The sequence below is a fragment of the Cheilinus undulatus genome, linkage group 11 (assembly GCF_018320785.1).
Source record: "Cheilinus undulatus linkage group 11, ASM1832078v1, whole genome shotgun sequence".
Lineage (NCBI taxonomy): Eukaryota > Metazoa > Chordata > Actinopteri > Labriformes > Labridae > Cheilinus > Cheilinus undulatus.
Window position 1 is genome coordinate 10,292,353 of NC_054875.1, and position 12,127 is coordinate 10,304,479.

The 12,127-nt window shown below is 37.2% G+C and overlaps 1 protein-coding gene across 4 annotated transcripts in view; it reads left to right on the forward strand.

Moving 5' to 3' along the window:
• Window positions 1–318: 318 nt before the first annotated feature.
• The window catches only part of ttll10 (tubulin tyrosine ligase-like family, member 10), a 74,864-nt gene continuing 63,055 nt past the window's right edge, over window positions 319–12,127 (forward strand). For all 4 annotated transcript variants that reach the window (XM_041799480.1, XM_041799479.1, XM_041799482.1 and 1 more), the window contains exon 1: window positions 319–421. The gene's annotated coding sequence lies outside the window, so the exon portion shown is untranslated. The remainder of the gene's footprint in view (window positions 422–12,127) is intronic.

Consider the following 12,127-nt stretch of genomic DNA (forward strand, 5'->3'; position numbering starts at 1 on the left):
ACCCAGGCCGTCTGCCCTCCTTGTGCCCAGCTTCCTCCCGCTCACTGAGGGTAATTAGACGATCTAAAGGGCAGGGTCTTCTCTGCTCTTTGTGTGAGTACCATCATGAGCGTGTGCACGAGAAGGCCGAGGCCCAACACTGTACCAGGCAAAGGTTTCCACCGAACCATTCTTGCATAACTCAGTGAGTGATAACAACGGCGCATTCCTCTCAACACACATCACAGCTGCCAACATCTTAGCCTTGGTTTTTCCCACTTTAGTTTTAATTCAGTCAGGATGAGCTGCAGAGTATTTCCCATGCTGAGCCATTGGAGACGAGATAGGAGGCTGAAGTTCTCCTCTGTGTGTGTCTGCTTTGTCTTGAGGAGATGGAGAGATTGGGCGGATCTTCCAGGTCAGAGGTCACGTACATCAAGAGGTAGGTCATCTGGGGTCAAAGCCGGAGGTGTTCCCACATGTATAGATTGTCTTTGCCCTCCAACCTGAGTAGAAAGATAGGAAACAGGCTGGGAGATTCACTGCTTTTCTGGCCAAGCTGACATAAAATACAGTTAGATGAAGGGAACAGATAGAGGATTATAATATGAGGAGATCTGCCAAAATCCAGCTTTTTTCCTGCCGTGTTTCATGTATTTTGAGCTTTCTTGGTGCATGGCTAATATTCAGAATGTATGAAAGCCTGTGTGTATCATCCTGGCTATCGCCATCTTTACCTGCACCCTCAACACTTTTTTTCCCATCCCCATTCAATGAACAGCTTGTCTCCATGGCACCTGCTCTCCTATAGGCTCTCGTGGGACTGCATCGCACCTAGCTGCTTGTTTTTGATTGGCTGAATGGTTGACTAGCCTCGCGCCTGGAGACTGTAGTGTTGACAGAGCGGCGCCCAAACCCAAAGGGTGTGTTTGGAGGGTTGTAAAAGTGAATGTGAGCCGTGAGGAAGCTGGTGTGTTGAGTGTGTTAATGTGTTAACTCTCCTACAGTGACTCGTCTGAGCAGTGCAGCGGCTCAGATGGACTTTGATACTCGTTTCTTCCTGATTCATTCAAAAGAATGAAATCCAGCAATCATTTACCTTGTATGAATTCAGGATAAATGTAGAGTCATTGTAGGTCAGAGCTGACGTGGGGATTTTCCAGACTGGAGTGTCCGAATGTTGCTCAGCTTTCCCTCATTTGTTCATCTATTAGGATGTGAGGTTCAGTTATGAGACAGCATTAATTCTGTTGCTCACACAGAACTATCATCAACATCAAGATTTCTCATCAGGATACTAATATGTGTGTTTTTATGTTTTACCAAATACATCCAAAAACTTAAAGGACTTGAACTCACATCACAGACAGGAGTGGTTTCACTCATTTAGAGGCCCCAGGTAGAGACCAATATGAGGCCCTTTCCCATTTAACTAAAAACAACTCTAATGAGTGAACAAAATACTCTAAAGCTTTGGTTCTCATCGGGTCCAGCCTCAGGACCCACCATCAACTTCCCAATGAAAAACTGATCTTTTTTCACCAATCAGGTTTATCAAATGAAAAAAAATCCTAGTTTGAACCTCAAAAATGCAAAACATGCCACAAATAAAAGATGAGAGACAAAAAAGCTTATTTTAAAGGAGTTTAGTTGACATTTTTGACACAGTTTTATTTCCAGGAACACATTCGCGACCCACTGAAAAGAGCTCCATGACCCACTTTTGGGTCCCGACCTAGCAGGTGAGATCCACTGCTCGAAAGCATCTCTTTTTAGGTCGCAAAGTCAGACAATGTTTTGCAGACCACCACTGTGAGACACAAGCTCCATGGAGAGGGGTCTGGCTGCAGACCGGTCATCTCTGACGGCCACTCTTGCAGACCTTTCATCTGAGACATTGTATATCTATGCTGATGATGTTCTGTGTTAGTTATACACCAGAGACCATGCAGAAAGTTCAACTCATCAGGGTAAATGGTATCATCAAGATCATCTTTGTCAAACGTGAGGCAGGCCTTTGTGTTCTTTCTAGTCAGCAGTAGTTTTGGCCTTGGTACTCTCCCATGGATGCCATTTTCACCCAGTCTCTTTCTTACTGTTGAATCATGAACTCTGACCTGAACTAAGGCCAGTGAGGCCTGCAGTTTGTTGGATGTTGTTCTGGGTTCTTCTGCGACCTTCTGGATGAGTCGTCAATGCACTCTTGGAGTAATTTTGGTAGGGTGGCCACTCCTGGGAATGTTCAGCACTGTTCCGAGTATTCTCCATTTGTGGATAACGGCTCTCAAAGGGAGTGGCTGGAGTTCCAAAGCCTCAGAAAAGGATGTCAGTGGCTTTGTTTCTCATCTGTACTTGAATTTCTTTGGATTGGCGCCATGATGTGTCTGGCAGAAATCCAGCCTGGGTGTGTCCAAGAAATGTGGTTAATCACAGATAATTCATGAATGAGAGCATTGCATGTGCAGTTCATTTGCCATTTCATTATTTCTTACATAACTCGCATTTAACTTGTTTTAGCTCTTTTGTCTGACTCAGATTCACCAGAAAAAAAAAAAAAAAAAATCAACAAACCGTGAGTTGACGTCATTGTACAACTGAGTCTAACTGGTGAACTGGAAAATATGCTGTGTTCAGCTCAGTAACCTTTGATCATCCACAGTTGAGGAACTGTAACATTGTCTGCATGAGGAACAAAACCTACAAAAGTAACTGAAGTCATTACATTTATCTGCATAGATAAGATTTACAGCACTTTCACTTTATGGCTTATGTAATCCTGTCAATAATCACTCCTTATAGGGTCAAGCTGAGCTTAGACATCAGCGCTTCTTACTGCAGATTTGATGGCGTTAATGTTAAACATGATAACTCTTTAATGAATACAGTGAGGATCTTTGCTTTTGCTGATGTAAGATCTTCAGGAGGTGATCTCCTACTCTTTTAGATTAAAGTTGGCCTAAGTACTGGCAGGCTGAAGACTTTATCATGCCTCTCTCCTCCTTACTGCTGAGGTCAGATGTATATTTTGGCCACGGCCTTCAAGATTAAAATTTTCTCACAGCTATAAATTGCATTTAATTGCAACCCTTGTACATTGCTCAGCAGTAATTTACTACAGTGATAAGAAACAATTCTTTCATCATAGGTTTATATGCTGAAATCCTGCAGAAGCATGACTTTAAAAAAGCAGATTTATCTAGTAGTTTTGTATGTTTTGAGCAGGTGTAGACAAACACTGGAAAAGAGATGATTTCTATGAGGAACTAATACAGCAGCAGCAAATAAAGGGAAAACAAAGCTACAGCTGATATGAAGGTTGTTTGCATGTTTTGGCTGGGTGTTTATTCATGAGAATTCAGGTGGATGCAGCAGCTGCAGAATCTCAGCATGTTGATGTCTCTACCAGAACCAAAACACTGAGTCATCTTTGAAATGGTTCTGCAAATGTTGGTTATTTTGCACGCTGCTTTAAGCTCGGTGCTTGAAACACTGAGCACCGTCTATCTCCACAGCCGGGGCTTCTTTTGTCAGACCAACAGTAAAGTACCTGAAGACGATGTAGTTTTGTTTTTGCCATGCCTTCTCCTCTAACATGCAGAGGAAGTGATGAGGTATGACACAGGTGTGGGGTAATGGTGGTGATGGCAGTGTTTGTACCTTGGTAACTGGTCCCAGCTGGCCTCTTCCTGGCTGCATCTTCACCTGAACCCTGCCTCCCTGGAGAGCTTCCACATCACAAACACGTCTTGCATCATTATCAGGCCCTGCTGTTACTCTGCAGCCTGAGCCCATGATACACTCTGTGGGAGAGATCAGGCGTTACAGCACTCAGAGAACATATAGTGTACATGTCACGGCTTTACATCATACTGTCAGACAGGTAGTGGTAAGGATCGGAGGGTGTAAGCGCAACAAATACAGCTATAACTTACCTCACTATTTGTGGGTCAATACTGAACCCTCGCTATTGATTTAGAACCTTTTAAATGTTTACATCAGGACCAGTGCAAAAAATATATATATTCCTGTATTTGCTTTTCTGCAAGTAAAAACATTTCAGTTAATCGCAAAAAGTTAAAGACTAAAAGAAATGATTTCTTTAGCTTCTCAGGAATAGTGTTTAATTTTTTTCAATCTGTAGCCTCAATTCCAAAAATGGTGGGGCGCAGTGTAATATGTGAACTAAACAGAATGCATTGATTTAAGAAATCTCCTAACCCATATTATTCACAATATAAGATATTAGCTCATTTTGAATTTGATGGCAGCAACACGTCTCAAAATAATTGGGACAGGGTCATGTTTACCATTGTGTACCTTCTTTTAACAACAGTCTGTAAATATCTGGGAAGTGCTGAGATCAGAGAAGTGCTAAGAGCTTCAGGAGAGGAATGTTGTCCCATTCTTGTCCGATGTCTGGTTGCTCAACAGTCCTGGGCCTTCTTTAACTTATTTTGTTTTTATTTATGAGGCACCAAATGTTTTGTATTGGTGAAAGGTCTCAACTGCAAGCAGGCCAGTTCAGCCCCTGGACTCTTCTACTGTGAAGCCAGGCTGTTGTGAAGGATGTGGTATGTGGTTTAGAATTGTTTTAGTGAAATATGCAAGGCCCTCCCTAAAAAAGATACTATCTACATGGGAGCATAATGTTGCTCTAAAATCTCTATATGCTTTCAGCACTGATAGTGCCTTTCCAGATGTGTGGGCTGCTCATGCCATGGGCACTAATGTAACCCCATAGCATCAGAGAAGCAGGCTTTTGACCTGCACTGATAACAAGCTGAAAGAACCCACTCCTATTTAGTATACAGGACACAATATCCATGGTTTCCAAAAAGACTTTCAAAATTTAATTCATCTGACCACAGAACAGTTTTCCATTTTGCCTCAGTCCATTTTAAATGAGCTTTGGCCCAGAGAAGACGGCGGTGTACAACATTTTACAACTTTTACTTGTATTTTGGGATGGCACGGCCAATTATTGTTACAGACTAACAATGATTTCTGCAAGTGTTCCCGAGCCCATGCAGGAATTTCCAGTACAGAATCATGCCTGTTTTTAAAGCAGTGTCGCCTGTGGGCCCGAAAGATCATGAGCATCCAATGTTGACCTTTGGCCTTGTCTCTTGCACACTAAGATTTCTCCAGATTCTCTGAATCTTTTGATGGTATTATGAACTGCAGAGGGTATTCAAAGTCTGTGAAATTCAACACTGAGGAACATTTTTCCCCAGTTGTTTTAAAAATTATTTTGGACACAGTTTTCACAAATTGATGAACCCCTGCCTATCTTAACTTTTGACCCTGCCTCTCTAAAATGCTCCTTTTATACCATATATCATTACTGACCATTGCCAATTAACCTAATTAGTTGCAAGATGCTCCATCCCTACTTTTTTGAGATGTGTTGCTGCCATCAAATTCAAAATGAGCTAATATTTTTTTATAAATTGGAAACATGTCTGTTTCAACATCTGATATGTTGTTACATGGGTTTTACCAGATTTGAAAATCAGCACATTTTGTTTTTATTTAAGGTTCACAAAGTGCCCCAACTTTTTGGGAACTGGGGTTGTATCTCAGTTATTTGGTGTGATTCAAACTTTATTAGTCAGCAGAAACCCCACTCAAACAGAACTGAATTCCCCGTTTATGACAGCCTGTTAAAGTTAATGTGTGAACAGATCTTCCAACCGTTAAAGCTTTGGCTCATGGAGCCAAGTAGCTGCTTTGAGTAGTCTCTAATATTCAAGTCATTTTCTCACTACAGAGGTTAAAAATTTCTCTTTGGACCTCATTATGCAGATCTGTAAAAAGTAAAGAGTAAGGCTTTGTCAGGTCAGCCCCTAAAAGGAGAAGAAAACAACTTTTATTTAATGTTTTTGAATGGAGTTTAGTTTGAATCTTTGTAATGTGTTTCAGGTACATCTGTAAATAGAGATTTTGTTTAATTGCTGTCTCTTCATCCCTCTCATTGTCATTTTGTGTCTACAACAGAGATTGTTACCCTTGAAAACATGCAGAATCCTAAAATTGTCTTCATATTAGTTCTTCTGAAAACCAGACCTAAAGCTGATTCCTCTGGAAAAGAAACTCTCAGAGTGGAAATGGTGTGACTGAGTTTCCCTGGTGGATCAGAACGCAGCCTTCATCCTCATCACTCAGTCAGCCAGTGTAAAGTAAACAGTGCCTGTCAGCAGTATCAATATTAGTACTAGGGGAGGACATTTCTTGTAGCCTATATTGACATTAAAAAAGGAGAACAATGTAAGGACTTACATGACAAGAGCAGAAACTACACACTAAATAAAGCTGTTGTTGCTTTATTTGTCTAGTTCTTCAAATCTGGTGGAAATTCAAACAGGATTACACCAGAAAGACTTTTGGTTCCTGGCTCTTTCATCACTGAATTACATGAACCTGTGAGCTATATGGTTGAAATGGGACAGTTGTTGCCTTGCAGGCAGTGTAAAAAGGAGGCCATTTTATACACAATTCCCAATTCCAAAAAAGTTGGGACATTGGGTAAAATTCAAATCAAAACAGAATAGAATAGAGTAGAGCACACCTGAAAAATTCCACCTGTAAGTGTGAGTTTATTGGGAACAGGTGATAGTATCATGATTGGGTATAAAAGAACTCCGAAGGGCGCCTAGGTAAACTGTGCCGCTGTGTAATTGAAAGGAATTTAGATGTTTCCACATGTCAAAAGATTTAGAGAATCTGGATGAATCTCAGCACAGAGGGCCAGGGCCAGAAAGCAAAACTGAATGTTCATGGCCCTCAGTCCGTTACACAGCAGTGAAAGTCTCTCTTAGATCAGGGGTCAGACTCAGTCTCTGCAGGGGCCAGATTTAGATATTAGGTCTAAACTGAGAGCCTAACAGGGTCAACATTTAAAAATAATCTGCCAACCTCATTTTCACTAGCAACAAATCAGGAAAACAAAACTTAGCATTGATGAAAAATGATTTTGAAATAAAAGAAACTGAAATAAAATACTAAAGCATGAGTTCAAAAGGTCTAAACACATTAATATGGAAGCCCATTTCTGCCAAATAATAAAGAAAAAATGTGAAAATGAAGCTATCCTTGAAAAAAGAAATCCTAATTCATAATTATACAGTCATTATAAGTCATAATTATGAAATAAAAAGTTGAAAATATGAGGAAAGAACCATAATTATGACTTTTTATCTCAGAATTTCGACTTTTTTATCTCATAATTATGACATAGGATTCGTTTTTTTTTTTTTTGTTGCCTAACTTCCTGGTTTCTCTTAACCGTGCAAAGTAGATGGATCCGCCCGTTTCCTTGTTTTTCACTGGCATATCCATCTTGCAAAGCTCCCATCTGAACCGTTTGGGCCCGGTTAGAAAATGGCAGGACCAATCAGCGACAAGGGGCAATACATTCAGGTGCAGCAGAGTCGAAACGTAAATAAGCAGCAGCAAGAGCTGGTGCAGTTATGGAGGAGGAGATAAGCGTGGATGCTGCTAAAGCACCAGTTTTATCAGAACTTGACGACATTTCTTCATTGAAAGAAGAACAAAGAACAGCAGTGAGTTGTTTTCTTTTCAAAAACAACAAAAGTCGAGTACTTACATGTCTGTATGTTTCGCGTTATTCCTCAGTAGCTGCACACGCGCAGCTTGATAGTGACTACGTTAAGTGTTTTGTTGCTCTGATTGGCCCGTAGAGATGTGACAGACAGAACGTTCACCCAATCATACTCTGAGTTCTTTTCAAAGCCTCTGCCTTTTCTCAAACGTTTCCTATTGAACCTTTCCCAGATGGATGTGTGACACACATCCATCTGGCATGTCAGGTTAGGTTTCTCTTTGTTAAGTGGCAGAAATGGTCTTCCATAAATTAAAGTAAAAATCATGACTGTTAAAGGTTGAAATATGATATTAAAGTAAAAATCATGACTGTTAAAGGTTAAAACATAATATTTAAGTAAAAATCATGACTGTTAAAGGTTAAAACATAATATGTAAGTAAAAATTATGACTGTTAAAGGTTAAAATATGATATTTAAGTAAAAATCATGACTATTAAAGGTTAAAACATAATATTTAAGTAAAAACCATGACTGTTAAAGGTTAAAACATAATATGTAAGTAAAAATCATGACTGTTAAAGGTTGAAACATGATATTGAAGTAAAAATCATGACTGTTAAAGGTTAAAACATAATATTTAAGTAAAAACCATGACTGTTAAAGGTTAAAACATAATATGTAAGTAAAAATCATGACTGTTAAAGGTTAAAACATAATATTTAAGTAAAAATCATGACTGTTAAAGGTTAAAACATAATATGTAAGTAAAAATCATGACTGTTAAAGGTTAAAACATAATATGTAAGTAAAAATCATGACTGTTAAAGGTTGAAACATGATATTGAAGTAAAAATCATGACTGTTAAAGGTTGAAACATGATATTGAAGTAAAAATCATGACTGTTAAAGGTTAAAACATAATATGTAAGTAAAAATCATGACTGTTAAAGGTTGAAATATGATATTAAAGTAAAAATCATGACTGTTAAAGGTTAAAACATAATATTTAAGTAAAAATCATGACTGTTAAAGGTTAAAACATAATATGTAAGTAAAAATCATGACTGTTAAAGGTTGAAACATGATATTGAAGTAAAAATCATGACTGTTAAAGGTTAAAACACAATATGTAAGTAAAAATCATGACTGTTAAAGGTTGAAACATGATATTGAAGTAAAAATCATGACTGTTAAAGGTTAAAACATAATATTTAAGTAAAAATCATGACTGTTAAAGGTTAAAACATAATATGTAAGTAAAAATCATGACTGTTAAAGGTTGAAACATGATATTGAAGTAAAAATCATGACTGTTAAAGGTTGAAACATGATATTGAAGTAAAAATCATGACTGTTAAAGGTTAAAACATAATATTTAAGTAAAAATCATGACTGTTAAAGGTTAAAACATAATATGTAAGTAAAAATCATGACTGTTAAAGGTTAAAACATAATATGTAAGTAAAAATCATGACTGTTAAAGGTTGAAACATGATATTGAAGTAAAAATCATGACTGTTAAAGGTTGAAACACAATATGTAAGTAAAAATCATGACTGTTAAAGGTTAAAACATAATATGTAAGTAAAAATCATGACTGTTAAAGGTTAAAACATAATATGTAAGTAAAAATCATGACTGTTAAAGGTTGAAACATGATATTAAAGTAAAAATCATGACTGTTAAAGGTTAAAACATAATATGTAAGTAAAAATCATGACTGTTAAAGGTTGAAACATGATATTAAAGTAAAAATCATGACTGTTAAAGGTTAAAACATAATATGTAAGTAAAAATAATGACTGTTAAAGGTTGAAACATGATATTAAAGTAAAAATTATGACTGTTAAAGGTTGAAACATGATATTAAAGTAAAAATCATGACTGTTAAAGGTTAAAACATAATATGTAAGTAAAAATCATGACTGTTAAAGGTTAAAACATAATATGTAAGTAAAAATCATGACTGTTAAAGGTTGAAACATGATATTAAAGTAAAAATCATGACTGTTAAAGGTTAAAACATAATATGTAAGTAAAAATCATGACTGTTAAAGGTTGAAACATGATATTAAAGTAAAAATCATGACTGTTAAAGGTTAAAACATAATATGTAAGTAAAAATCATGACTGTTAAAGGTTGAAACATGATATTAAAGTAAAAATTATGACTGTTAAAGGTTGAAATATGATATTAAAGTAAAAATCATGACTGTTAAAGGTTGAAACATGATATTAAAGTAAAAATCATGACTGTTAAAGGTTAAAACATAATATCTAAGTAAAAATCATGACTGTTAAAGGTTAAAATATGATATTAAAGTAAAAATCATGACTGTTAAAGGTTGAAATATGATATTTAAGTAAAAATCATGACTGTTAAAGGTTGAAATATGATATTAAAGTAAAAATCATGACTGTTAAAGGTTAAAATATGATATTTAAGTAAAAATCATGACTGTCAAAGGTTGAAATATGATATTGAAGTAAAAATCATGACTGTTAAAGGTTAAAATATGATATTAAAGTAAAAATCATGACTGTTAAAGGTTAAAACATAATATTTAAGTAAAAATCATGACTGTTAAAGGTTAAAACATAATATTTAAGGAAAAATCATGTTTGTTAAAGGTTAAAACATAATATTTAAGTAAAAATCATGATTGTCAAAGGTTCAAATTTGATATTTAAGTAAAAATCATGAATTTAAAGCTCATGATATGGGATAGAAGCTGAAATTATTAACTTAAAAGGTCAAAATCCATCCATTTTCTATTCTGCTTACCCTGTCCGGGATGGTGGGGGGGCTGGAGCCTATCCCAGCTGTCATTGGGTGAGAAGCGGGGTTCACCCAGTCGCCAGTCAATCGCTGGGCAAAGGTCAAAATATGAGGTACAATTCTGAATCATGACTGTTAAAGGTCAAGACATGAGATATTAGCCAAAATCATGAATTTAAAATGTCAAAACATGAGTTAAAGGTGAAAATCTTGAATTCTAAAGGTCAAACTAAAAAAAAAAAAAAAAAACAAAGTCAAAAACATACATTTAAAAGGTCAAAATATGAGATAAAAGTGAAAATCATGATTTTCAAAGTTCAAGTTATAAGATTAAAACCAAAACTATGAATTCTAATGTTCAAAATTTGAACTTGAATTTTAAATTGTGGATCTAAAAGGTCAAAGTATGACACCATCCATCCATCCATTTTCTATACCGCTTAACCCGTTTGGGGTCGCGGGGGGGCTGGAGCCTATCCCAGCCCTCTCGTTGGGCGAGAGGTGGGGTACACCCTGGACTGGTTGCCAGTCAATCGCAGAGCTTACATATAAAGACAGACAACCAGGCTTGTTCATACTCATACATACAGCCAATTTAGAGTCACCTAATGAGCATGTTTTTGGTGGTGGGAGGACGCCGGAGTATCCAGACAACCTTAACATACACGGGGAGAACATGCAAACTCCACACAGAAAGGCCCTGACTGGGAAGCGAACCAGGGACCTTCTATCAGTGAGGCAACAGCGCTGACTCCTGCGCCGCCACACAAATATGACACAAAAAGTCAAAATTATGAACTGAAAAACTCGTAAATCTTAAGTTCAAGTCATAGTTGAGAGATTCAAAATTTAAATATGAAATAAAAACACATATTACTTTCTTTTCCTGCATTCCTCAATATCTAATCATTTTGACTCTTTACTTTTTCTAATTTTTAGGACTTAACAAGGACCTGTACTGGTTTACCTCATACCAGAGGGCCAGTTATAATAAAAATATGATATCATCATACGGGCGGGTAACAACTGAAGCACGAGCCAGATTAGGCCCAGGGCCTCGAGTTTGACACCCCAGTCTTAGATAATGCTACACAATAATAGAAAAGTGATACTTTCATCAGTGAGTAATTTAGTGATGTAAAACATCACTTAAAGGAAGCTGTGATGTGTAATACATTTTTATTGTGTAACTACTCAAACACTGACAGGAAAAGGCATATCCTACTTGAATGAGGATACAGTAGACCTTTTTAAAGCAAAAGCTGATGAAGTTCACTGTCTTAATGTCTCTGAATTGTGGTTTTAACACACATACACACCTGCACAAGCACACACTCACACACAGTCTATAGTCTGCCTCTTGTTGCCTGTCAAACACAGCTGCAAAGTTGCAGAGCAGCTCAAGTTTCAGTCATTCACAGCCGAGACGTTGTAGTTTGTTTAGGAAATGAACGTAAATGCTGACCTGAAGGTCAATGTGCATTGTGAGCTGCTTTAAACGGCACGCCAGCCTCGCCTGCCTCATGGCCAGACACGGCATTGTCAGACTTTAAAGGGTTTGTGTGTTCAGTTTGAGGCCATTATGACGTGAACCATCTCCAAACACACCTGCCTGTATCCTCCAAAAGACTCCGTGTTTGTCTCATGTAATTAGCTGGCTGTATAATGTGTTTGTTAAGGCATTAGCATGCAGAGAACAACAATGATTTTCAGAGGAGAAGCTATATGATGTGTATGTCGAAGTCAATCACCCATGAAGATGTTGAATGGTCTTGGTGGAAGATGATTGGCCGTTAAAGCAGCC